The following is a 25,464-nucleotide window of genomic DNA, read 5'->3' as shown; positions in this document are numbered from 1 at the left end:
CGGCCATGGGTGAGCGAAACTACTACCGAGCCGAGCCGTTCACTGGCCCCATCCCCAGGAAATGCCAGGAGCAAGGATACTCAATTCTTCTGATCCCGGTCAGCTTCATCTTGCTCAACGTGGGGATCAACGTGGTGACTATGGTCAGGGCAGGATCTGTGCAGCGCGGTTGGGGGAGCCCTGGGGTCTTGAAGGGGCTGAGGTGGGAGGGCTGCTGGGGTGTGACCGGACAAGGGTTGGATTTCAGGGCTCACCCTGCTCCCGGCCTCCCCCCTCCCCTTCTTCCCTCAACTCTGGAGGCATCTGAAGAGATTCTTGCGGGCACTTTTCAATCGTATTTTCCACAAAGGTGAGTGGGCGCCGGCGTGGGTTCAGGGGATGTGGGCCTGTCCCCTTTCTTCTATCCCTGCCTTGATTCTCAGCCCCTCAGGAACCCAGGCCCTGACCCATCTCGCCTTTCCCCACAGACAAGCAAGCCAGCTGTGTAGGCAGCCATCGCATGTGCATGCGCTGCTCCGTGGATCCCAAGAACCTGTGCTCAAGAGTTTCTTCCCGCTTCTGCCATCGCCCAAGCTTCCTGCTCGGGCAGGCAAACCACCTTGACTACTGCCTGCAGCGGGGCTCGGCGGGGGCGGAGCCGGCTGCCCCCCACCCCCACCCCCACCCCCCACCCCCCCGCCGCGGGCGAGTGAAGGAGAAGGCGGGCGGAGCGGGAGGCAAAAAGCCTACAGCACCCGGTATTCCCAGGCGGTCTCCCATCCAAGTACTAACCAGGCCCGACCCTGCTTAGCTTCCGAGATCAGACGAGATCGGGCGCGTTCAGGGTGGTATGGCCGTAGACGGGGGCGGGGGCCGCGGGCTGCCTCTTGAGGCCCACTTTCGCTGGCGCTGGCGCCTTAACGCCAGCCCGGCGGCCGGCCCGCCCCGGCAGGGCCCCCTCGCCCGCCCAGGCAGGGGGAACGGAGGTCTCGGGTATCGGGCGGCGGCGGAGGGTTTGGCGACCACCTCCCAGCCCAGGGCGGCCGTGACCCAGCAAACCCTTCGGCGCTTGGCGCCCCGCCCAAGATCCCGCACGTCGCTCACAGGCACGTGGCCCCGGAGGCTTCAGGGCCCGGGGCCCGCGGTCCCTTGGGCCTCGGCCCTGCCCGCCCACGCGGCGCTAGGCGCAGCCCGGCCGCAGCCCGGGCCGGCCCTCCTGCCCGACAGCAGCTGGCCCGAAGCCACTGGGAGCCACCATTGAGTCGCCACGGCCCCTCAGCCCCGGCCAGGCCACCCTTGCCCCCACAGCCCCCGCCGAGCTCAGGACCCCGCCCCTGGTGGCCGGCAGGCCCGGGGAAGCGGCCCCTGCCCTCGATCCCGCTCCCGCACCCGGCCGCGGTGACACGCCAGAGGGGCGGGGTGGTGTGGGGGGGGGCTTCTGTCGGAGGGAGCTGTGGAGGGACACACCGGCACACAGGTGGCGGCGCCGGGGCTGGGCGCCGGTGGGGGCGGCCAGGTGCAGGTCGAGGGGCTCGCGGGCCGAAAGGACGGCAACTGGGCCCGCGGCGGAGTCTGGGTCTGGAGGGCTCTGAGCCTCCATCCGCTCTGGTGCCTCGGGGCTACCGGCCCGAAGCCTGGTAGCGCGACACCCCACCGGCCCACAGACGTAGCCTCCCCAGCTGTGCTCACAGCGAGTCCAACCGCAGCCCGCACCCCTCCACGGGACACTTGGATTACTCCCGCGATCCCCACGAGGTGCGGCACCCGGCGGCCGAATGGGCTGAGATCCTGCCCTTGCGGCGCCCTGTGGCCACCTCCGCCTCCCTCACGGTACTGGCCGAGGCCTCGGACCAGCGGGCCCCGGCTCCCAGCTCAGCGCTGCTCCTCCGCCCCTCTCACCTCCTGCCCGACGTCCAGGCTACCGAGCACCCTCCACCCCCGCCCACCTTCATGCCACTCAGCCGGAACCCGGGAGGCAATGCCAACTACCAGGTGTATGACAGTCTGGTGCTGAAGCGGCAACCGCAGGAGGGCCAAGCGCGGGCCAACTCGCTGCTACCTTCCACCTCGGCCTCCAGGCCCTCTCTGCACGGGAGCCAGACTGGGAAAATGAACTTACCAGCAGCAAATGGGGGCAGGGGCAGGGGGCGGCAGGGCATGGAGAGAGGAATAAAGAGCGCCAGAGTCCAGGAAACATTGGTGGTCTGTGGCTTGGAAGCGCCACTCCTTCTGCCAGCCTGGGTCCCTGCGCTTGGCTTCCTGCAATAAGAAGCCAGTGTCCCCTTCTTGGCCTGAGGGTCCCTTTGGTTTAGTGGCCACAGTTCCGCCAGCAGGCCCCTCCTGGTCCTATACCATGCACTAAGTACATCTGCAGCTGCAGACTCCAAACCCCTGGTCTCTGGGCACCTCCTCTGTGTCTCAGCTGTCCCTGTCCACAGAGAGCCTCATACAAGAAGTTGCTTCCAAACTGGGAGGTTCCACATCTGGGCAGGTCCAGCTCCAGGCCCAGTGAAGGGCATGAAGAAGGCTGAGGCTCTGGACTCCAGCCAGGCCTTCAGCAGGCCTCTGAGGCCAAGGTCTTCCTAGTCTCAAGAGGGGCCAAGAGACGCAATGCGTCATTTGAACAAGTGAGTCAGCGGGCGGTGAGCGAATGAATGACCGCTCGAGGGGATGTATGCCGGCCACCGGGCCCTGTTTGACTGTCCAGCCTCAGCTTACCTGACCCTGGTTACCAGGGAATGCCACTCTGGGCCCTCCTTTTCATCCCCCTCCCTCACTGTGACCTCACCACCTGCCCCATTATGACCCAGTCTGGCTCCCAGTTAAAACTGGAGGGCAGGGGGCCCAGGCAGTCCTGGGACCAACGGCCATGGGTGAGCGAAACTACTACCGAGCCGAGCCGTTCACTGGCCCCATCCCCAGGAAATGCCAGGAGCAAGGATACTCAATTCTTCTGATCCCGGTCAGCTTCATCTTGCTCAACGTGGGGATCAACGTGGTGACTATGGTCAGGGCAGGATCTGTGCAGCGCGGTTGGGGGAGCCCTGGGGTCTTGAAGGGGCTGAGGTGGGAGGGCTGCTGGGGTGTGACCGGACAAGGGTTGGATTTCAGGGCTCACCCTGCTCCCGGCCTCCCCCCTCCCCTTCTTCCCTCAACTCTGGAGGCATCTGAAGAGATTCTTGCGGGCACTTTTCAATCGTATTTTCCACAAAGGTGAGTGGGCGCCGGCGTGGGTTCAGGGGATGTGGGCCTGTCCCCTTTCTTCTATCCCTGCCTTGATTCTCAGCCCCTCAGGAACCCAGGCCCTGACCCATCTCGCCTTTCCCCACAGACAAGCAAGCCAGCTGTGTAGGCAGCCATCGCATGTGCATGCGCTGCTCCGTGGATCCCAAGAACCTGTGCTCAAGAGTTTCTTCCCGCTTCTGCCATCGCCCAAGCTTCCTGCTCGGGCAGGCAAACCACCTTGACTACTGCCTGCAGCGGGGCTCGGCGGGGGCGGAGCCGGCTGCCCCCCACCCCCACCCCCACCCCCCACCCCCCCGCCGCGGGCGAGTGAAGGAGAAGGCGGGCGGAGCGGGAGGCAAAAAGCCTACAGCACCCGGTATTCCCAGGCGGTCTCCCATCCAAGTACTAACCAGGCCCGACCCTGCTTAGCTTCCGAGATCAGACGAGATCGGGCGCGTTCAGGGTGGTATGGCCGTAGACGGGGGCGGGGGCCGCGGGCTGCCTCTTGAGGCCCACTTTCGCTGGCGCTGGCGCCTTAACGCCAGCCCGGCGGCCGGCCCGCCCCGGCAGGGCCCCCTCGCCCGCCCAGGCAGGGGGAACGGAGGTCTCGGGTATCGGGCGGCGGCGGAGGGTTTGGCGACCACCTCCCAGCCCAGGGCGGCCGTGACCCAGCAAACCCTTCGGCGCTTGGCGCCCCGCCCAAGATCCCGCACGTCGCTCACAGGCACGTGGCCCCGGAGGCTTCAGGGCCCGGGGCCCGCGGTCCCTTGGGCCTCGGCCCTGCCCGCCCACGCGGCGCTAGGCGCAGCCCGGCCGCAGCCCGGGCCGGCCCTCCTGCCCGACAGCAGCTGGCCCGAAGCCACTGGGAGCCACCATTGAGTCGCCACGGCCCCTCAGCCCCGGCCAGGCCACCCTTGCCCCCACAGCCCCCGCCGAGCTCAGGACCCCGCCCCTGGTGGCCGGCAGGCCCGGGGAAGCGGCCCCTGCCCTCGATCCCGCTCCCGCACCCGGCCGCGGTGACACGCCAGAGGGGCGGGGTGGTGGGGGGGGGGGCTTCTGTCGGAGGGAGCTGTGGAGGGACACACCGGCACACAGGTGGCGGCGCCGGGGCTGGGCGCCGGTGGGGGCGGCCAGGTGCAGGTCGAGGGGCTCGCGGGCCGAAAGGACGGCAACTGGGCCCGCGGCGGAGTCTGAGTCCGGGCCAGCCGCCCCAGGAGCGTCTGGGGTGCGGCTGCCTTCCAGGGCCGCCTTCTGGCCGCCTGGCCGGCCGGGCCGGCGGGGAGCGCCCCCGCCGGCGCGCGCCGTGGTGGGAGGGGCCTGAGGAGGCGGGGCCTGCAGCGGGGCCCGGCGGGGGCGGTGCCGGCGGCCCCCGCCGCGGGCGAGTGAAGGAGAAGGCGGGCGGAGCGGGAGGCAAAAAGCCTACAGCACCCGGTATTCCCAGGCGGTCTCCCATCCAAGTACTAACCAGGCCCGACCCTGCTTAGCTTCCGAGATCAGACGAGATCGGGCGCGTTCAGGGTGGTATGGCCGTAGACGGGGGCGGGGGCCGCGGGCTGCCTCTTGAGGCCCACTTTCGCTGGCGCTGGCGCCTTAACGCCAGCCCGGCGGCCGGCCCGCCCCGGCAGGGCCCCCTCGCCCGCCCAGGCAGGGGGAACGGAGGTCTCGGGTATCGGGCGGCGGCGGAGGGTTTGGCGACCACCTCCCAGCCCAGGGCGGCCGTGACCCAGCAAACCCTTCGGCGCTTGGCGCCCCGCCCAAGATCCCGCACGTCGCTCACAGGCACGTGGCCCCGGAGGCTTCAGGGCCCGGGGCCCGCGGTCCCTTGGGCCTCGGCCCTGCCCGCCCACGCGGCGCTAGGCGCAGCCCGGCCGCAGCCCGGGCCGGCCCTCCTGCCCGACAGCAGCTGGCCCGAAGCCACTGGGAGCCACCATTGAGTCGCCACGGCCCCTCAGCCCCGGCCAGGCCACCCTTGCCCCCACAGCCCCCGCCGAGCTCAGGACCCCGCCCCTGGTGGCCGGCAGGCCCGGGGAAGCGGCCCCTGCCCTCGATCCCGCTCCCGCACCCGGCCGCGGTGACACGCCAGAGGGGCGGGGTGGTGGGGGGGGGGCTTCTGTCGGAGGGAGCTGTGGAGGGACACACCGGCACACAGGTGGCGGCGCCGGGGCTGGGCGCCGGTGGGGGCGGCCAGGTGCAGGTCGAGGGGCTCGCGGGCCGAAAGGACGGCAACTGGGCCCGCGGCGGAGTCTGAGTCCGGGCCAGCCGCCCCAGGAGCGTCTGGGGTGCGGCTGCCTTCCAGGGCCGCCTTCTGGCCGCCTGGCCGGCCGGGCCGGCGGGGAGCGCCCCCGCCGGCGCGCGCCGTGGTGGGAGGGGCCTGAGGAGGCGGGGCCTGCAGCGGGGCCCGGCGGGGGCGGTGCCGGCGGCCCCCGCCGCGGGCGAGTGAAGGAGAAGGCGGGCGGAGCGGGAGGCAAAAAGCCTACAGCACCCGGTATTCCCAGGCGGTCTCCCATCCAAGTACTAACCAGGCCCGACCCTGCTTAGCTTCCGAGATCAGACGAGATCGGGCGCGTTCAGGGTGGTATGGCCGTAGACGGGGGCGGGGGCCGCGGGCTGCCTCTTGAGGCCCACTTTCGCTGGCGCTGGCGCCTTAACGCCAGCCCGGCGGCCGGCCCGCCCCGGCAGGGCCCCCTCGCCCGCCCAGGCAGGGGGAACGGAGGTCTCGGGTATCGGGCGGCGGCGGAGGGTTTGGCGACCACCTCCCAGCCCAGGGCGGCCGTGACCCAGCAAACCTTTCGGCGCTTGGCGCCCCGCCCAAGATCCCGCACGTCGCTCACAGGCACGTGGCCCCGGAGGCTTCAGGGCCCGGGGCCCGCGGTCCCTTGGGCCTCGGCCCTGCCCGCCCACGCGGCGCTAGGCGCAGTCCGGCCGCAGCCCGGGCCGGCCCTCCTGCCCGACAGCAGCTGGCCCGAAGCCACTGGGAGCCACCATTGAGTCGCCACGGCCCCTCAGCCCCGGCCAGGCCACCCTTGCCCCCACAGCCCCCGCCGAGCTCAGGACCCCGCCCCTGGTGGCCGGCAGGCCCGGGGAAGCGGCCCCTGCCCTCGATCCCGCTCCCGCACCCGGCCGCGGTGACACGCCAGAGGGGCGGGGTGGTGTGGGGGGGGGCTTTTGTCGGAGGGAGCTGTGGAGGGACACACCGGCACACAGGTGGCGGCGCCGGGGCTGGGCGCCGGTGGGGGCGGCCAGGTGCAGGTCGAGGGGCTCGCGGGCCGAAAGGACGGCAACTGGGCCCGCGGCGGAGTCTGAGTCCGGGCCAGCCGCCCCAGGAGCGTCTGGGGTGCGGCTGCCTTCCAGGGCCGCCTTCTGGCCGCCTGGCCGGCCGGGCCGGCGGGGAGCGCCCCCGCCGGCGCGCGCCGTGGTGGGAGGGGCCTGAGGAGGCGGGGCCTGCAGCGGGGCCCGGCGGGGGCGGTGCCGGCGGCCCCCGCCGCGGGCGAGTGAAGGAGAAGGCGGGCGGAGCGGGAGGCAAAAAGCCTACAGCACCCGGTATTCCCAGGCGGTCTCCCATCCAAGTACTAACCAGGCCCGACCCTGCTTAGCTTCCGAGATCAGACGAGATCGGGCGCGTTCAGGGTGGTATGGCCGTAGACGGGGGCGGGGGCCGCGGGCTGCCTCTTGAGGCCCACTTTCGCTGGCGCTGGCGCCTTAACGCCAGCCCGGCGGCCGGCCCGCCCCGGCAGGGCCCCCTCGCCCGCCCAGGCAGGGGGAACGGAGGTCTCGGGTATCGGGCGGCGGCGGAGGGTTTGGCGACCACCTCCCAGCCCAGGGCGGCCGTGACCCAGCAAACCCTTCGGCGCTTGGCGCCCCGCCCAAGATCCCGCACGTCGCTCACAGGCACGTGGCCCCGGAGGCTTCAGGGCCCGGGGCCCGCGGTCCCTTGGGCCTCGGCCCTGCCCGCCCACGCGGCGCTAGGCGCAGCCCGGCCGCAGCCCGGGCCGGCCCTCCTGCCCGACAGCAGCTGGCCCGAAGCCACTGGGAGCCACCATTGAGTCGCCACGGCCCCTCAGCCCCGGCCAGGCCACCCTTGCCCCCACAGCCCCCGCCGAGCTCAGGACCCCGCCCCTGGTGGCCGGCAGGCCCGGGGAAGCGGCCCCTGCCCTCGATCCCGCTCCCGCACCCGGCCGCGGTGACACGCCAGAGGGGCGGGGTGGTGTGGGGGGGGGCTTCTGTCGGAGGGAGCTGTGGAGGGACACACCGGCACACAGGTGGCGGCGCCGGGGCTGGGCGCCGGTGGGGGCGGCCAGGTGCAGGTCGAGGGGCTCGCGGGCCGAAAGGACGGCAACTGGGCCCGCGGCGGAGTCTGGGTCTGGAGGGCTCTGAGCCTCCATCCGCTCTGGTGCCTCGGGGCTACCGGCCCGAAGCCTGGTAGCGCGACACCCCACCGGCCCACAGACGTAGCCTCCCCAGCTGTGCTCACAGCGAGTCCAACCGCAGCCTGCACCCCTCCACGGGACACTTGGATTACTCCCGCGATCCCCACGAGGTGCGGCACCCGGCGGCCGAATGGGCTGAGATCCTGCCCTTGCGGCGCCCTGTGGCCACCTCCGCCTCCCTCACGGTACTGGCCGAGGCCTCGGACCAGCGGGCCCCGGCTCCCAGCTCAGCGCTGCTCCTCCGCCCCTCTCACCTCCTGCCCGACGTCCAGGCTACCGAGCACCCTCCACCCCCGCCCACCTTCATGCCACTCAGCCGGAACCCGGGAGGCAATGCCAACTACCAGGTGTATGACAGTCTGGTGCTGAAGCGGCAACCGCAGGAGGGCCAAGCGCGGGCCAACTCGCTGCTACCTTCCACCTCGGCCTCCAGGCCCTCTCTGCACGGGAGCCAGACTGGGAAAATGAACTTACCAGCAGCAAATGGGGGCAGGGGCAGGGGGCGGCAGGGCATGGAGAGAGGAATAAAGAGCGCCAGAGTCCAGGAAACATTGGTGGTCTGTGGCTTGGAAGCGCCACTCCTTCTGCCAGCCTGGGTCCCTGCGCTTGGCTTCCTGCAATAAGAAGCCAGTGTCCCCTTCTTGGCCTGAGGGTCCCTTTGGTTTAGTGGCCACAGTTCCGCCAGCAGGCCCCTCCTGGTCCTATACCATGCACTAAGTACATCTGCAGCTGCAGACTCCAAACCCCTGGTCTCTGGGCACCTCCTCTGTGTCTCAGCTGTCCCTGTCCACAGAGAGCCTCATACAAGAAGTTGCTTCCAAACTGGGAGGTTCCACATCTGGGCAGGTCCAGCTCCAGGCCCAGTGAAGGGCATGAAGAAGGCTGAGGCTCTGGACTCCAGCCAGGCCTTCAGCAGGCCTCTGAGGCCAAGGTCTTCCTAGTCTCAAGAGGGGCCAAGAGACGCAATGCGTCATTTGAACAAGTGAGTCAGCGGGCGGTGAGCGAATGAATGACCGCTCGAGGGGATGTATGCCGGCCACCGGGCCCTGTTTGACTGTCCAGCCTCAGCTTACCTGACCCTGGTTACCAGGGAATGCCACTCTGGGCCCTCCTTTTCATCCCCCTCCCTCACTGTGACCTCACCACCTGCCCCATTATGACCCAGTCTGGCTCCCAGTTAAAACTGGAGGGCAGGGGGCCCAGGCAGTCCTGGGACCAACGGCCATGGGTGAGCGAAACTACTACCGAGCCGAGCCGTTCACTGGCCCCATCCCCAGGAAATGCCAGGAGCAAGGATACTCAATTCTTCTGATCCCGGTCAGCTTCATCTTGCTCAACGTGGGGATCAACGTGGTGACTATGGTCAGGGCAGGATCTGTGCAGCGCGGTTGGGGGAGCCCTGGGGTCTTGAAGGGGCTGAGGTGGGAGGGCTGCTGGGGTGTGACCGGACAAGGGTTGGATTTCAGGGCTCACCCTGCTCCCGGCCTCCCCCCTCCCCTTCTTCCCTCAACTCTGGAGGCATCTGAAGAGATTCTTGCGGGCACTTTTCAATCGTATTTTCCACAAAGGTGAGTGGGCGCCGGCGTGGGTTCAGGGGATGTGGGCCTGTCCCCTTTCTTCTATCCCTGCCTTGATTCTCAGCCCCTCAGGAACCCAGGCCCTGACCCATCTCGCCTTTCCCCACAGACAAGCAAGCCAGCTGTGTAGGCAGCCATCGCATGTGCATGCGCTGCTCCGTGGATCCCAAGAACCTGTGCTCAAGAGTTTCTTCCCGCTTCTGCCATCGCCCAAGCTTCCTGCTCGGGCAGGCAAACCACCTTGACTACTGCCTGCAGCGGGGCTCGGCGGGGGCGGAGCCGGCTGCCCCCCACCCCCACCCCCCCTCCCCCGCCGCGGGCGAGTGAAGGAGAAGGCGGGCGGAGCGGGAGGCAAAAAGCCTACAGCACCCGGTATTCCCAGGCGGTCTCCCATCCAAGTACTAACCAGGCCCGACCCTGCTTAGCTTCCGAGATCAGACGAGATCGGGCGCGTTCAGGGTGGTATGGCCGTAGACGGGGGCGGGGGCCGCGGGCTGCCTCTTGAGGCCCACTTTCGCTGGCGCTGGCGCCTTAACGCCAGCCCGGCGGCCGGCCCGCCCCGGCAGGGCCCCCTCGCCCGCCCAGGCAGGGGGAACGGAGGTCTCGGGTATCGGGCGGCGGCGGAGGGTTTGGCGACCACCTCCCAGCCCAGGGCGGCCGTGACCCAGCAAACCCTTCGGCGCTTGGCGCCCCGCCCAAGATCCCGCACGTCGCTCACAGGCACGTGGCCCCGGAGGCTTCAGGGCCCGGGGCCCGCGGTCCCTTGGGCCTCGGCCCTGCCCGCCCACGCGGCGCTAGGCGCAGCCCGGCCGCAGCCCGGGCCGGCCCTCCTGCCCGACAGCAGCTGGCCCGAAGCCACTGGGAGCCACCATTGAGTCGCCACGGCCCCTCAGCCCCAGCCAGGCCACCCTTGCCCCCACAGCCCCCGCCGAGCTCAGGACCCCGCCCCTGGTGGCCGGCAGGCCCGGGGAAGCGGCCCCTGCCCTCGATCCCGCTCCCGCACCCGGCCGCGGTGACACGCCAGAGGGGCGGGGTGGTGGGGGGGGGGCTTCTGTCGGAGGGAGCTGTGGAGGGACACACCGGCACACAGGTGGCGGCGCCGGGGCTGGGCGCCGGTGGGGGCGGCCAGGTGCAGGTCGAGGGGCTCGCGGGCCGAAAGGACGGCAACTGGGCCCGCGGCGGAGTCTGAGTCCGGGCCAGCCGCCCCAGGAGCGTCTGGGGTGCGGCTGCCTTCCAGGGCCGCCTTCTGGCCGCCTGGCCGGCCGGGCCGGCGGGGAGCGCCCCCGCCGGCGCGCGCCGTGGTGGGAGGGGCCTGAGGAGGCGGGGCCTGCAGCGGGGCCCGGCGGGGGCGGTGCCGGCGGCCCCCGCCGCGGGCGAGTGAAGGAGAAGGCGGGCGGAGCGGGAGGCAAAAAGCCTACAGCACCCGGTATTCCCAGGCGGTCTCCCATCCAAGTACTAACCAGGCCCGACCCTGCTTAGCTTCCGAGATCAGACGAGATCGGGCGCGTTCAGGGTGGTATGGCCGTAGACGGGGGCGGGGGCCGCGGGCTGCCTCTTGAGGCCCACTTTCGCTGGCGCTGGCGCCTTAACGCCAGCCCGGCGGCCGGCCCGCCCCGGCAGGGCCCCCTCGCCCGCCCAGGCAGGGGGAACGGAGGTCTCGGGTATCGGGCGGCGGCGGAGGGTTTGGCGACCACCTCCCAGCCCAGGGCGGCCGTGACCCAGCAAACCCTTCGGCGCTTGGCGCCCCGCCCAAGATCCCGCACGTCGCTCACAGGCACGTGGCCCCGGAGGCTTCAGGGCCCGGGGCCCGCGGTCCCTTGGGCCTCGGCCCTGCCCGCCCACGCGGCGCTAGGCGCAGCCCGGCCGCAGCCCGGGCCGGCCCTCCTGCCCGACAGCAGCTGGCCCGAAGCCACTGGGAGCCACCATTGAGTCGCCACGGCCCCTCAGCCCCGGCCAGGCCACCCTTGCCCCCACAGCCCCCGCCGAGCTCAGGACCCCGCCCCTGGTGGCCGGCAGGCCCGGGGAAGCGGCCCCTGCCCTCGATCCCGCTCCCGCACCCGGCCGCGGTGACACGCCAGAGGGGCGGGGTGGTGGGGGGGGGGCTTCTGTCGGAGGGAGCTGTGGAGGGACACACCGGCACACAGGTGGCGGCGCCGGGGCTGGGCGCCGGTGGGGGCGGCCAGGTGCAGGTCGAGGGGCTCGCGGGCCGAAAGGACGGCAACTGGGCCCGCGGCGGAGTCTGAGTCCGGGCCAGCCGCCCCAGGAGCGTCTGGGGTGCGGCTGCCTTCCAGGGCCGCCTTCTGGCCGCCTGGCCGGCCGGGCCGGCGGGGAGCGCCCCCGCCGGCGCGCGCCGTGGTGGGAGGGGCCTGAGGAGGCGGGGCCTGCAGCGGGGCCCGGCGGGGGCGGTGCCGGCGGCCCCCGCCGCGGGCGAGTGAAGGAGAAGGCGGGCGGAGCGGGAGGCAAAAAGCCTACAGCACCCGGTATTCCCAGGCGGTCTCCCATCCAAGTACTAACCAGGCCCGACCCTGCTTAGCTTCCGAGATCAGACGAGATCGGGCGCGTTCAGGGTGGTATGGCCGTAGACGGGGGCGGGGGCCGCGGGCTGCCTCTTGAGGCCCACTTTCGCTGGCGCTGGCGCCTTAACGCCAGCCCGGCGGCCGGCCCGCCCCGGCAGGGCCCCCTCGCCCGCCCAGGCAGGGGGAACGGAGGTCTCGGGTATCGGGCGGCGGCGGAGGGTTTGGCGACCACCTCCCAGCCCAGGGCGGCCGTGACCCAGCAAACCTTTCGGCGCTTGGCGCCCCGCCCAAGATCCCGCACGTCGCTCACAGGCACGTGGCCCCGGAGGCTTCAGGGCCCGGGGCCCGCGGTCCCTTGGGCCTCGGCCCTGCCCGCCCACGCGGCGCTAGGCGCAGTCCGGCCGCAGCCCGGGCCGGCCCTCCTGCCCGACAGCAGCTGGCCCGAAGCCACTGGGAGCCACCATTGAGTCGCCACGGCCCCTCAGCCCCGGCCAGGCCACCCTTGCCCCCACAGCCCCCGCCGAGCTCAGGACCCCGCCCCTGGTGGCCGGCAGGCCCGGGGAAGCGGCCCCTGCCCTCGATCCCGCTCCCGCACCCGGCCGCGGTGACACGCCAGAGGGGCGGGGTGGTGTGGGGGGGGGCTTTTGTCGGAGGGAGCTGTGGAGGGACACACCGGCACACAGGTGGCGGCGCCGGGGCTGGGCGCCGGTGGGGGCGGCCAGGTGCAGGTCGAGGGGCTCGCGGGCCGAAAGGACGGCAACTGGGCCCGCGGCGGAGTCTGGGTCTGGAGGGCTCTGAGCCTCCATCCGCTCTGGTGCCTCGGGGCTACCGGCCCGAAGCCTGGTAGCGCGACACCCCACCGGCCCACAGACGTAGCCTCCCCAGCTGTGCTCACAGCGAGTCCAACCGCAGCCCGCACCCCTCCACGGGACACTTGGATTACTCCCGCGATCCCCACGAGGTGCGGCACCCGGCGGCCGAATGGGCTGAGATCCTGCCCTTGCGGCGCCCTGTGGCCACCTCCGCCTCCCTCACGGTACTGGCCGAGGCCTCGGACCAGCGGGCCCCGGCTCCCAGCTCAGCGCTGCTCCTCCGCCCCTCTCACCTCCTGCCCGACGTCCAGGCTACCGAGCACCCTCCACCCCCGCCCACCTTCATGCCACTCAGCCGGAACCCGGGAGGCAATGCCAACTACCAGGTGTATGACAGTCTGGTGCTGAAGCGGCAACCGCAGGAGGGCCAAGCGCGGGCCAACTCGCTGCTACCTTCCACCTCGGCCTCCAGGCCCTCTCTGCACGGGAGCCAGACTGGGAAAATGAACTTACCAGCAGCAAATGGGGGCAGGGGCAGGGGGCGGCAGGGCATGGAGAGAGGAATAAAGAGCGCCAGAGTCCAGGAAACATTGGTGGTCTGTGGCTTGGAAGCGCCACTCCTTCTGCCAGCCTGGGTCCCTGCGCTTGGCTTCCTGCAATAAGAAGCCAGTGTCCCCTTCTTGGCCTGAGGGTCCCTTTGGTTTAGTGGCCACAGTTCCGCCAGCAGGCCCCTCCTGGTCCTATACCATGCACTAAGTACATCTGCAGCTGCAGACTCCAAACCCCTGGTCTCTGGGCACCTCCTCTGTGTCTCAGCTGTCCCTGTCCACAGAGAGCCTCATACAAGAAGTTGCTTCCAAACTGGGAGGTTCCACATCTGGGCAGGTCCAGCTCCAGGCCCAGTGAAGGGCATGAAGAAGGCTGAGGCTCTGGACTCCAGCCAGGCCTTCAGCAGGCCTCTGAGGCCAAGGTCTTCCTAGTCTCAAGAGGGGCCAAGAGACGCAATGCGTCATTTGAACAAGTGAGTCAGCGGGCGGTGAGCGAATGAATGACCGCTCGAGGGGATGTATGCCGGCCACCGGGCCCTGTTTGACTGTCCAGCCTCAGCTTACCTGACCCTGGTTACCAGGGAATGCCACTCTGGGCCCTCCTTTTCATCCCCCTCCCTCACTGTGACCTCACCACCTGCCCCATTATGACCCAGTCTGGCTCCCAGTTAAAACTGGAGGGCAGGGGGCCCAGGCAGTCCTGGGACCAACGGCCATGGGTGAGCGAAACTACTACCGAGCCGAGCCGTTCACTGGCCCCATCCCCAGGAAATGCCAGGAGCAAGGATACTCAATTCTTCTGATCCCGGTCAGCTTCATCTTGCTCAACGTGGGGATCAACGTGGTGACTATGGTCAGGGCAGGATCTGTGCAGCGCGGTTGGGGGAGCCCTGGGGTCTTGAAGGGGCTGAGGTGGGAGGGCTGCTGGGGTGTGACCGGACAAGGGTTGGATTTCAGGGCTCACCCTGCTCCCGGCCTCCCCCCTCCCCTTCTTCCCTCAACTCTGGAGGCATCTGAAGAGATTCTTGCGGGCACTTTTCAATCGTATTTTCCACAAAGGTGAGTGGGCGCCGGCGTGGGTTCAGGGGATGTGGGCCTGTCCCCTTTCTTCTATCCCTGCCTTGATTCTCAGCCCCTCAGGAACCCAGGCCCTGACCCATCTCGCCTTTCCCCACAGACAAGCAAGCCAGCTGTGTAGGCAGCCATCGCATGTGCATGCGCTGCTCCGTGGATCCCAAGAACCTGTGCTCAAGAGTTTCTTCCCGCTTCTGCCATCGCCCAAGCTTCCTGCTCGGGCAGGCAAACCACCTTGACTACTGCCTGCAGCGGGGCTCGGCGGGGGCGGAGCCGGCTGCCCCCCACCCCCACCCCCACCCCCCACCCCCCCGCCGCGGGCGAGTGAAGGAGAAGGCGGGCGGAGCGGGAGGCAAAAAGCCTACAGCACCCGGTATTCCCAGGCGGTCTCCCATCCAAGTACTAACCAGGCCCGACCCTGCTTAGCTTCCGAGATCAGACGAGATCGGGCGCGTTCAGGGTGGTATGGCCGTAGACGGGGGCGGGGGCCGCGGGCTGCCTCTTGAGGCCCACTTTCGCTGGCGCTGGCGCCTTAACGCCAGCCCGGCGGCCGGCCCGCCCCGGCAGGGCCCCCTCGCCCGCCCAGGCAGGGGGAACGGAGGTCTCGGGTATCGGGCGGCGGCGGAGGGTTTGGCGACCACCTCCCAGCCCAGGGCGGCCGTGACCCAGCAAACCCTTCGGCGCTTGGCGCCCCGCCCAAGATCCCGCACGTCGCTCACAGGCACGTGGCCCCGGAGGCTTCAGGGCCCGGGGCCCGCGGTCCCTTGGGCCTCGGCCCTGCCCGCCCACGCGGCGCTAGGCGCAGCCCGGCCGCAGCCCGGGCCGGCCCTCCTGCCCGACAGCAGCTGGCCCGAAGCCACTGGGAGCCACCATTGAGTCGCCACGGCCCCTCAGCCCCGGCCAGGCCACCCTTGCCCCCACAGCCCCCGCCGAGCTCAGGACCCCGCCCCTGGTGGCCGGCAGGCCCGGGGAAGCGGCCCCTGCCCTCGATCCCGCTCCCGCACCCGGCCGCGGTGACACGCCAGAGGGGCGGGGTGGTGTGGGGGGGGGCTTTTGTCGGAGGGAGCTGTGGAGGGACACACCGGCACACAGGTGGCGGCGCCGGGGCTGGGCGCCGGTGGGGGCGGCCAGGTGCAGGTCGAGGGGCTCGCGGGCCGAAAGGACGGCAACTGGGCCCGCGGCGGAGTCTGAGTCCGGGCCAGCCGCCCCAGGAGCGTCTGGGGTGCGGCTGCCTTCCAGGGCCGCCTTCTGGCCGCCTGGCCGGCCGGGCCGGCGGGGAGCGCCCCCGCCGGCGCGCGCCGTGGTGGGAGGGGCCTGAGGAGGCGGGGCCTGCAGCGGGGCCCGGCGGGGGCGGTGCCGGCGGCCCCCGCCGCGGGCGAGTGAAGGAGAAGGCGGGCGGAGCGGGAGGCAAAAAGCCTACAGCACCCGGTATTCCCAGGCGGTCTCCCATCCAAGTACTAACCAGGCCCGACCCTGCTTAGCTTCCGAGATCAGACGAGATCGGGCGCGTTCAGGGTGGTATGGCCGTAGACGGGGGCGGGGGCCGCGGGCTGCCTCTTGAGGCCCACTTTCGCTGGCGCTGGCGCCTTAACGCCAGCCCGGCGGCCGGCCCGCCCCGGCAGGGCCCCCTCGCCCGCCCAGGCAGGGGGAACGGAGGTCTCGGGTATCGGGCGGCGGCGGAGGGTTTGGCGACCACCTCCCAGCCCAGGGCGGCCGTGACCCAGCAAACCCTTCGGCGCTTGGCGCCCCGCCCAAGATCCCGCACGTCGCTCACAGGCACGTGGCCCCGGAGGCTTCAGGGCCCGGGGCCCGCGGTCCCTTGGGCCTCGGCCCTGCCCGCCCACGCGGCGCTAGGCGCAGCCCGGCCGCAGCCCGGGCCGGCCCTCCTGCCCGACAGCAGCTGGCCCGAAGCCACTGGGAGCCACCATTGAGTCGCCACGGCCCCTCAGCCCCGGCCAGGCCACCCTTGCCCCCACAGCCCCCGCCGAGCTCAGGACCCCGCCCCTGGTGGCCGGCAGGCCCGGGGAAGCGGCCCCTGCCCTCGATCCCGCTCCCGCACCCGGCCGCGGTGACACGCCAGAGGGGCGGGGTGGTGTGGGGGGGGGCTTCTGTCGGAGGGAGCTGTGGAGGGACACACCGGCACACAGGTGGCGGCGCCGGGGCTGGGCGCCGGTGGGGGCGGCCAGGTGCAGGTCGAGGGGCTCGCGGGCCGAAAGGACGGCAACTGGGCCCGCGGCGGAGTCTGGGTCTGGAGGGCTCTGAGCCTCCATCCGCTCTGGTGCCTCGGGGCTACCGGCCCGAAGCCTGGTAGCGCGACACCCCACCGGCCCACAGACGTAGCCTCCCCAGCTGTGCTCACAGCGAGTCCAACCGCAGCCTGCACCCCTCCACGGGACACTTGGATTACTCCCGCGATCCCCACGAGGTGCGGCACCCGGCGGCCGAATGGGCTGAGATCCTGCCCTTGCGGCGCCCTGTGGCCACCTCCGCCTCCCTCACGGTACTGGCCGAGGCCTCGGACCAGCGGGCCCCGGCTCCCAGCTCAGCGCTGCTCCTCCGCCCCTCTCACCTCCTGCCCGACGTCCAGGCTACCGAGCACCCTCCACCCCCGCCCACCTTCATGCCACTCAGCCGGAACCCGGGAGGCAATGCCAACTACCAGGTGTATGACAGTCTGGTGCTGAAGCGGCAACCGCAGGAGGGCCAAGCGCGGGCCAACTCGCTGCTACCTTCCACCTCGGCCTCCAGGCCCTCTCTGCACGGGAGCCAGACTGGGAAAATGAACTTACCAGCAGCAAATGGGGGCAGGGGCAGGGGGCGGCAGGGCATGGAGAGAGGAATAAAGAGCGCCAGAGTCCAGGAAACATTGGTGGTCTGTGGCTTGGAAGCGCCACTCCTTCTGCCAGCCTGGGTCCCTGCGCTTGGCTTCCTGCAATAAGAAGCCAGTGTCCCCTTCTTGGCCTGAGGGTCCCTTTGGTTTAGTGGCCACAGTTCCGCCAGCAGGCCCCTCCTGGTCCTATACCATGCACTAAGTACATCTGCAGCTGCAGACTCCAAACCCCTGGTCTCTGGGCACCTCCTCTGTGTCTCAGCTGTCCCTGTCCACAGAGAGCCTCATACAAGAAGTTGCTTCCAAACTGGGAGGTTCCACATCTGGGCAGGTCCAGCTCCAGGCCCAGTGAAGGGCATGAAGAAGGCTGAGGCTCTGGACTCCAGCCAGGCCTTCAGCAGGCCTCTGAGGCCAAGGTCTTCCTAGTCTCAAGAGGGGCCAAGAGACGCAATGCGTCATTTGAACAAGTGAGTCAGCGGGCGGTGAGCGAATGAATGACCGCTCGAGGGGATGTATGCCGGCCACCGGGCCCTGTTTGACTGTCCAGCCTCAGCTTACCTGACCCTGGTTACCAGGGAATGCCACTCTGGGCCCTCCTTTTCATCCCCCTCCCTCACTGTGACCTCACCACCTGCCCCATTATGACCCAGTCTGGCTCCCAGTTAAAACTGGAGGGCAGGGGGCCCAGGCAGTCCTGGGACCAACGGCCATGGGTGAGCGAAACTACTACCGAGCCGAGCCGTTCACTGGCCCCATCCCCAGGAAATGCCAGGAGCAAGGATACTCAATTCTTCTGATCCCGGTCAGCTTCATCTTGCTCAACGTGGGGATCAACGTGGTGACTATGGTCAGGGCAGGATCTGTGCAGCGCGGTTGGGGGAGCCCTGGGGTCTTGAAGGGGCTGAGGTGGGAGGGCTGCTGGGGTGTGACCGGACAAGGGTTGGATTTCAGGGCTCACCCTGCTCCCGGCCTCCCCCCTCCCCTTCTTCCCTCAACTCTGGAGGCATCTGAAGAGATTCTTGCGGGCACTTTTCAATCGTATTTTCCACAAAGGTGAGTGGGCGCCGGCGTGGGTTCAGGGGATGTGGGCCTGTCCCCTTTCTTCTATCCCTGCCTTGATTCTCAGCCCCTCAGGAACCCAGGCCCTGACCCATCTCGCCTTTCCCCACAGACAAGCAAGCCAGCTGTGTAGGCAGCCATCGCATGTGCATGCGCTGCTCCGTGGATCCCAAGAACCTGTGCTCAAGAGTTTCTTCCCGCTTCTGCCATCGCCCAAGCTTCCTGCTCGGGCAGGCAAACCACCTTGACTACTGCCTGCAGCGGGGCTCGGCGGGGGCGGAGCCGGCTGCCCCCCACCCCCACCCCCACCCCCCACCCCCCCGCCGCGGGCGAGTGAAGGAGAAGGCGGGCGGAGCGGGAGGCAAAAAGCCTACAGCACCCGGTATTCCCAGGCGGTCTCCCATCCAAGTACTAACCAGGCCCGACCCTGCTTAGCTTCCGAGATCAGACGAGATCGGGCGCGTTCAGGGTGGTATGGCCGTAGACGGGGGCGGGGGCCGCGGGCTGCCTCTTGAGGCCCACTTTCGCTGGCGCTGGCGCCTTAACGCCAGCCCGGCGGCCGGCCCGCCCCGGCAGGGCCCCCTCGCCCGCCCAGGCAGGGGGAACGGAGGTCTCGGGTATCGGGCGGCGGCGGAGGGTTTGGCGACCACCTCCCAGCCCAGGGCGGCCGTGACCCAGCAAACCCTTCGGCGCTTGGCGCCCCGCCCAAGATCCCGCACGTCGCTCACAGGCACGTGGCCCCGGAGGCTTCAGGGCCCGGGGCCCGCGGTCCCTTGGGCCTCGGCCCTGCCCGCCCACGCGGCGCTAGGCGCAGCCCGGCCGCAGCCCGGGCCGGCCCTCCTGCCCGACAGCAGCTGGCCCGAAGCCACTGGGAGCCACCATTGAGTCGCCACGGCCCCTCAGCCCCGGCCAGGCCACCCTTGCCCCCACAGCCCCCGCCGAGCTCAGGACCCCGCCCCTGGTGGCCGGCAGGCCCGGGGAAGCGGCCCCTGCCCTCGATCCCGCTCCCGCACCCGGCCGCGGTGACACGCCAGAGGGGCGGGGTGGTGTGGGGGGGGGCTTTTGTCGGAGGGAGCTGTGGAGGGACACACCGGCACACAGGTGGCGGCGCCGGGGCTGGGCGCCGGTGGGGGCGGCCAGGTGCAGGTCGAGGGGCTCGCGGGCCGAAAGGACGGCAACTGGGCCCGCGGCGGAGTCTGAGTCCGGGCCAGCCGCCCCAGGAGCGTCTGGGGTGCGGCTGCCTTCCAGGGCCGCCTTCTGGCCGCCTGGCCGGCCGGGCCGGCGGGGAGCGCCCCCGCCGGCGCGCGCCGTGGTGGGAGGGGCCTGAGGAGGCGGGGCCTGCAGCGGGGCCCGGCGGGGGCGGTGCCGGCGGCCCCCGCCGCGGGCGAGTGAAGGAGAAGGCGGGCGGAGCGGGAGGCAAAAAGCCTACAGCACCCGGTATTCCCAGGCGGTCTCCCATCCAAGTACTAACCAGGCCCGACCCTGCTTAGCTTCCGAGATCAGACGAGATCGGGCGCGTTCAGGGTGGTATGGCCGTAGACGGGGGCGGGGGCCGCGGGCTGCCTCTTGAGGCCCACTTTCGCTGGCGCTGGCGCCTTAACGCCAGCCCGGCGGCCGGCCCGCCCCGGCAGGGCCCCCTCGCCCGCCCAGGCAGGGGGAACGGAGGTCTCGGGTATCGGGCGGCGGCGGAGGGTTTGGCGACCACCTCCCAGCCCAGGGCGGCCGTGACCCAGCAAACCCTTCGGCGCTTGGCGCCCCGCCCAAGATCCCGCACGTCGCTCACAGGCACGTGGCCCCGGAGGCTTCAGGGCCCGGGGCCCGCGGTCCCTTGGGCCTCGGCCCTGCCCGCCCACGCGGCGCTAGGCGCAGCCCGGCCGCAGCCCGGGCCGGCCCTCCTGCCCGACAGCAGCTGGCCCGAAGCCACTGGGAGCCACCATTGAGTCGCCACGGCCCCTCAGCCCCGGCCAGGCCACCCTTGCCCCCACAGCCCCCGCCGAGCTCAGGACCCCGCCCCTGGTGGCCGGCAGGCCCGGGGAAGCGGCCCCTGCCCTCGATCCCGCTCCCGCACCCGGCCGCGGTGACACGCCAGAGGGGCGGGGTGGTGTGGGGGGGGGCTTCTGTCGGAGGGAGCTGTGGAGGGACACACCGGCACACAGGTGGCGGCGCCGGGGCTGGGCGCCGGTGGGGGCGGCCAGGTGCAGGTCGAGGGGCTCGCGGGCCGAAAGGACGGCAACTGGGCCCGCGGCGGAGTCTGGGTCTGGAGGGCTCTGAGCCTCCATCCGCTCTGGTGCCTCGGGGCTACCGGCCCGAAGCCTGGTAGCGCGACACCCCACCGGCCCACAGACGTAGCCTCCCCAGCTGTGCTCACAGCGAGTCCAACCGCAGCCCGCACCCCTCCACGGGACACTTGGATTACTCCCGCGATCCCCACGAGGTGCGGCACCCGGCGGCCGAATGGGCTGAGATCCTGCCCTTGCGGCGCCCTGTGGCCACCTCCGCCTCCCTCACGGTACTGGCCGAGGCCTCGGACCAGCGGGCCCCGGCTCCCAGCTCAGCGCTGCTCCTCCGCCCCTCTCACCTCCTGCCCGACGTCCAGGCTACCGAGCACCCTCCACCCCCGCCCACCTTCATGCCACTCAGCCGGAACCCGGGAGGCAATGCCAACTACCAGGTGTATGACAGTCTGGTGCTGAAGCGGCAACCGCAGGAGGGCCAAGCGCGGGCCAACTCGCTGCTACCTTCCACCTCGGCCTCCAGGCCCTCTCTGCATGGGAGCCAGACTGGGAAAATGAACTTACCAGCAGCAAATGGGGGCAGGGGCAGGGGGCGGCAGGGCATGGAGAGAGGAATAAAGAGCGCCAGAGTCCAGGAAACATTGGTGGTCTGTGGCTTGGAAGCGCCACTCCTTCTGCCAGCCTGGGTCCCTGCGCTTGGCTTCCTGCAATAAGAAGCCAGTGTCCCCTTCTTGGCCTGAGGGTCCCTTTGGTTTAGTGGCCACAGTTCCGCCAGCAGGCCCCTCCTGGTCCTATACCATGCACTAAGTACATCTGCAGCTGCAGACTCCAAACCCCTGGTCTCTGGGCACCTCCTCTGTGTCTCAGCTGTCCCTGTCCACAGAGAGCCTCATACAAGAAGTTGCTTCCAAACTGGGAGGTTCCACATCTGGGCAGGTCCAGCTCCAGGCCCAGTGAAGGGCATGAAGAAGGCTGAGGCTCTGGACTCCAGCCAGGCCTTCAGCAGGCCTCTGAGGCCAAGGTCTTCCTAGTCTCAAGAGGGGCCAAGAGACGCAATGCGTCATTTGAACAAGTGAGTCAGCGGGCGGTGAGCGAATGAATGACCGCTCGAGGGGATGTATGCCGGCCACCGGGCCCTGTTTGACTGTCCAGCCTCAGCTTACCTGACCCTGGTTACCAGGGAATGCCACTCTGGGCCCTCCTTTTCATCCCCCTCCCTCACTGTGACCTCACCACCTGCCCCATTATGACCCAGTCTGGCTCCCAGTTAAAACTGGAGGGCAGGGGGCCCAGGCAGTCCTGGGACCAACGGCCATGGGTGAGCGAAACTACTACCGAGCCGAGCCGTTCACTGGCCCCATCCCCAGGAAATGCCAGGAGCAAGGATACTCAATTCTTCTGATCCCGGTCAGCTTCATCTTGCTCAACGTGGGGATCAACGTGGTGACTATGGTCAGGGCAGGATCTGTGCAGCGCGGTTGGGGGAGCCCTGGGGTCTTGAAGGGGCTGAGGTGGGAGGGCTGCTGGGGTGTGACCGGACAAGGGTTGGATTTCAGGGCTCACCCTGCTCCCGGCCTCCCCCCTCCCCTTCTTCCCTCAACTCTGGAGGCATCTGAAGAGATTCTTGCGGGCACTTTTCAATCGTATTTTCCACAAAGGTGAGTGGGCGCCGGCGTGGGTTCAGGGGATGTGGGCCTGTCCCCTTTCTTCTATCCCTGCCTTGATTCTCAGCCCCTCAGGAACCCAGGCCCTGACCCATCTCGCCTTTCCCCACAGACAAGCAAGCCAGCTGTGTAGGCAGCCATCGCATGTGCATGCGCTGCTCCGTGGATCCCAAGAACCTGTGCTCAAGAGTTTCTTCCCGCTTCTGCCATCGCCCAAGCTTCCTGCTCGGGCAGGCAAACCACCTTGACTACTGCCTGCAGCGGGGCTCGGCGGGGGCGGAGCCGGCTGCCCCCCACCCCCACCCCCACCCCCCACCCCCCCCGCCGCGGGCGAGTGAAGGAGAAGGCGGGCGGAGCGGGAGGCAAAAAGCCTACAGCACCCGGTATTCCCAGGCGGTCTCCCATCCAAGTACTAACCAGGCCCGACCCTGCTTAGCTTCCGAGATCAGACGAGATCGGGCGCGTTCAGGGTGGTATGGCCGTAGACGGGGGCGGGGGCCGCGGGCTGCCTCTTGAGGCCCACTTTCGCTGGCGCTGGCGCCTTAACGCCAGCCCGGCGGCCGGCCCGCCCCGGCAGGGCCCCCTCGCCCGCCCAGGCAGGGGGAACGGAGGTCTCGGGTATCGGGCGGCGGCGGAGGGTTTGGCGACCACCTCCCAGCCCAGGGCGGCCGTGACCCAGCAAACCCTTCGGCGCTTGGCGCCCCGCCCAAGATCCCGCACGTCGCTCACAGGCACGTGGCCCCGGAGGCTTCAGGGCCCGGGGCCCGCGGTCCCTTGGGCCTCGGCCCTGCCCGCCCACGCGGCGCTAGGCGCAGCCCGGCCGCAGCCCGGGCCGGCCCTCCTGCCCGACAGCAGCTGGCCCGAAGCCACTGGGAGCCACCATTGAGTCGCCACGGCCCCTCAGCCCCGGCCAGGCCACCCTTGCCCCCACAGCCCCCGCCGAGCTCAGGACCCCGCCCCTGGTGGCCGGCAGGCCCGGGGAAGCGGCCCCTGCCCTCGATCCCGCTCCCGCACCCGGCCGCGGTGACACGCCAGAGGGGCGGGGTGGTGTGGGGGGGGGCTTCTGTCGGAGGGAGCTGTGGAGGGACACACCAGCACACAGGTGGCGGCGCCGGGGCTGGGCGCCGGTGGGGGCGGCCAGGTGCAGGTCGAGGGGCTCGCGGGCCGAAAGGACGGCAACTGGGCCCGCGGCGGAGTCTGGGTCTGGAGGGCTCTGAGCCTCCATCCGCTCTGGTGCCTCGGGGCTACCGGCCCGAAGCCTGGTAGCGCGACACCCCACCGGCCCACAGACGTAGCCTCCCCAGCTGTGCTCACAGCGAGTCCAACCGCAGCCCGCACCCCTCCACGGGACACTTGGATTACTCCCGCGATCCCCACGAGGTGCGGCACCCGGCGGCCGAATGGGCTGAGATCCTGCCCTTGCGGCGCCCTGTGGCCACCTCCGCCTCCCTCACGGTACTGGCCGAGGCCTCGGACCAGCGGGCCCCGGCTCCCAGCTCAGCGCTGCTCCTCCGCCCCTCTCACCTCCTGCCCGACGTCCAGGCTACCGAGCACCCTCCACCCCCGCCCACCTTCATGCCACTCAGCCGGAACCCGGGAGGCAATGCCAACTACCAGGTGTATGACAGTCTGGTGCTGAAGCGGCAACCGCAGGAGGGCCAAGCGCGGGCCAACTCGCTGCTACCTTCCACCTCGGCCTCCAGGCCCTCTCTGCACGGGAGCCAGACTGGGAAAATGAACTTACCAGCAGCAAATGGGGGCAGGGGCAGGGGGCGGCAGGGCATGGAGAGAGGAATAAAGAGCGCCAGAGTCCAGGAAACATTGGTGGTCTGTGGCTTGGAAGCGCCACTCCTTCTGCCAGCCTGGGTCCCTGCGCTTGGCTTCCTGCAATAAGAAGCCAGTGTCCCCTTCTTGGCCTGAGGGTCCCTTTGGTTTAGTGGCCACAGTTCCGCCAGCAGGCCCCTCCTGGTCCTATACCATGCACTAAGTACATCTGCAGCTGCAGACTCCAAACCCCTGGTCTCTGGGCACCTCCTCTGTGTCTCAGCTGTCCCTGTCCACAGAGAGCCTCATACAAGAAGTTGCTTCCAAACTGGGAGGTTCCACATCTGGGCAGGTCCAGCTCCAGGCCCAGTGAAGGGCATGAAGAAGGCTGAGGCTCTGGACTCCAGCCAGGCCTTCAGCAGGCCTCTGAGGCCAAGGTCTTCCTAGTCTCAAGAGGGGCCAAGAGACGCAATGCGTCATTTGAACAAGTGAGTCAGCGGGCGGTGAGCGAATGAATGACCGCTCGAGGGGATGTATGCCGGCCACCGGGCCCTGTTTGACTGTCCAGCCTCAGCTTACCTGACCCTGGTTACCAGGGAATGCCACTCTGGGCCCTCCTTTTCATCCCCCTCCCTCACTGTGACCTCACCACCTGCCCCATTATGACCCAGTCTGGCTCCCAGTTAAAACTGGAGGGCAGGGGGCCCAGGCAGTCCTGGGACCAACGGCCATGGGTGAGCGAAACTACTACCGAGCCGAGCCGTTCACTGGCCCCATCCCCAGGAAATGCCAGGAGCAAGGATACTCAATTCTTCTGATCCCGGTCAGCTTCATCTTGCTCAACGTGGGGATCAACGTGGTGACTATGGTCAGGGCAGGATCTGTGCAGCGCGGTTGGGGGAGCCCTGGGGTCTTGAAGGGGCTGAGGTGGGAGGGCTGCTGGGGTGTGACCGGACAAGGGTTGGATTTCAGGGCTCACCCTGCTCCCGGCCTCCCCCCTCCCCTTCTTCCCTCAACTCTGGAGGCATCTGAAGAGATTCTTGCGGGCACTTTTCAATCGTATTTTCCACAAAGGTGAGTGGGCGCCGGCGTGGGTTCAGGGGATGTGGGCCTGTCCCCTTTCTTCTATCCCTGCCTTGATTCTCAGCCCCTCAGGAACCCAGGCCCTGACCCATCTCGCCTTTCCCCACAGACAAGCAAGCCAGCTGTGTAGGCAGCCATCGCATGTGCATGCGCTGCTCCGTGGATCCCAAGAACCTGTGCTCAAGAGTTTCTTCCCGCTTCTGCCATCGCCCAAGCTTCCTGCTCGGGCAGGCAAACCACCTTGACTACTGCCTGCAGCGGGGCTCGGCGGGGGCGGAGCCGGCTGCCCCCCACCCCCACCCCCACCCCCCACCCCCCCGCCGCGGGCGAGTGAAGGAGAAGGCGGGCGGAGCGGGAGGCAAAAAGCCTACAGCACCCGGTATTCCCAGGCGGTCTCCCATCCAAGTACTAACCAGGCCCGACCCTGCTTAGCTTCCGAGATCAGACGAGATCGGGCGCGTTCAGGGTGGTATGGCCGTAGACGGGGGCGGGGGCCGCGGGCTGCCTCTTGAGGCCCACTTTCGCTGGCGCTGGCGCCTTAACGCCAGCCCGGCGGCCGGCCCGCCCCGGCAGGGCCCCCTCGCCCGCCCAGGCAGGGGGAACGGAGGTCTCGGGTATCGGGCGGCGGCGGAGGGTTTGGCGACCACCTCCCAGCCCAGGGCGGCCGTGACC

At 69.7% G+C, this 25,464-nt stretch overlaps 14 non-coding genes across 14 annotated transcripts; all 14 read right to left on the bottom strand.

The window, feature by feature from the left end:
• Positions 1 to 722: 722 nt before the first annotated feature.
• On the bottom strand, positions 723 to 841 carry LOC132512161 (5S ribosomal RNA). Its single transcript, XR_009537898.1, has one exon. It is a non-coding gene; the product is annotated as a 5S ribosomal RNA (ribosomal RNA).
• Positions 842 to 3,565: 2,724 nt separating this feature from the next.
• LOC132512160 (5S ribosomal RNA) lies at positions 3,566 to 3,684 on the bottom strand. The gene has a single exon (XR_009537897.1). It is a non-coding gene; the product is annotated as a 5S ribosomal RNA (ribosomal RNA).
• A 936-nt stretch (positions 3,685 to 4,620) lies between these two features.
• LOC132512159 (5S ribosomal RNA) lies at positions 4,621 to 4,739 on the bottom strand. The gene has a single exon (XR_009537896.1). It is a non-coding gene; the product is annotated as a 5S ribosomal RNA (ribosomal RNA).
• Positions 4,740 to 5,674: 935 nt separating this feature from the next.
• LOC132512158 (5S ribosomal RNA) lies at positions 5,675 to 5,793 on the bottom strand. Its single transcript, XR_009537895.1, has one exon. It is a non-coding gene; the product is annotated as a 5S ribosomal RNA (ribosomal RNA).
• A 936-nt stretch (positions 5,794 to 6,729) lies between these two features.
• Positions 6,730 to 6,848, bottom strand: LOC132512157 (5S ribosomal RNA). The gene has a single exon (XR_009537894.1). It is a non-coding gene; the product is annotated as a 5S ribosomal RNA (ribosomal RNA).
• Positions 6,849 to 9,565: 2,717 nt separating this feature from the next.
• On the bottom strand, positions 9,566 to 9,684 carry LOC132512156 (5S ribosomal RNA). The gene has a single exon (XR_009537893.1). It is a non-coding gene; the product is annotated as a 5S ribosomal RNA (ribosomal RNA).
• A 935-nt stretch (positions 9,685 to 10,619) lies between these two features.
• Positions 10,620 to 10,738, bottom strand: LOC132512155 (5S ribosomal RNA). Its single transcript, XR_009537892.1, has one exon. It is a non-coding gene; the product is annotated as a 5S ribosomal RNA (ribosomal RNA).
• Positions 10,739 to 11,673: 935 nt separating this feature from the next.
• On the bottom strand, positions 11,674 to 11,792 carry LOC132512154 (5S ribosomal RNA). The gene has a single exon (XR_009537891.1). It is a non-coding gene; the product is annotated as a 5S ribosomal RNA (ribosomal RNA).
• Positions 11,793 to 14,516: 2,724 nt separating this feature from the next.
• On the bottom strand, positions 14,517 to 14,635 carry LOC132512153 (5S ribosomal RNA). Its single transcript, XR_009537890.1, has one exon. It is a non-coding gene; the product is annotated as a 5S ribosomal RNA (ribosomal RNA).
• A 936-nt stretch (positions 14,636 to 15,571) lies between these two features.
• Positions 15,572 to 15,690, bottom strand: LOC132512151 (5S ribosomal RNA). Its single transcript, XR_009537888.1, has one exon. It is a non-coding gene; the product is annotated as a 5S ribosomal RNA (ribosomal RNA).
• Positions 15,691 to 18,414: 2,724 nt separating this feature from the next.
• On the bottom strand, positions 18,415 to 18,533 carry LOC132512150 (5S ribosomal RNA). The gene has a single exon (XR_009537887.1). It is a non-coding gene; the product is annotated as a 5S ribosomal RNA (ribosomal RNA).
• Positions 18,534 to 19,469: 936 nt separating this feature from the next.
• LOC132512149 (5S ribosomal RNA) lies at positions 19,470 to 19,588 on the bottom strand. Its single transcript, XR_009537886.1, has one exon. It is a non-coding gene; the product is annotated as a 5S ribosomal RNA (ribosomal RNA).
• Positions 19,589 to 22,313: 2,725 nt separating this feature from the next.
• Positions 22,314 to 22,432, bottom strand: LOC132512148 (5S ribosomal RNA). Its single transcript, XR_009537885.1, has one exon. It is a non-coding gene; the product is annotated as a 5S ribosomal RNA (ribosomal RNA).
• Positions 22,433 to 25,156: 2,724 nt separating this feature from the next.
• Positions 25,157 to 25,275, bottom strand: LOC132512147 (5S ribosomal RNA). The gene has a single exon (XR_009537884.1). It is a non-coding gene; the product is annotated as a 5S ribosomal RNA (ribosomal RNA).
• Between the last annotated feature and the right edge of the window lie 189 nt (positions 25,276 to 25,464).

The sequence above is a fragment of the Lagenorhynchus albirostris genome, chromosome 20 (genome assembly GCF_949774975.1).
Source record: "Lagenorhynchus albirostris chromosome 20, mLagAlb1.1, whole genome shotgun sequence".
NCBI classification, from domain to species: domain Eukaryota; kingdom Metazoa; phylum Chordata; class Mammalia; order Artiodactyla; family Delphinidae; genus Lagenorhynchus; species Lagenorhynchus albirostris.
This window is presented reverse-complemented; position numbering and strand designations above follow the sequence as displayed.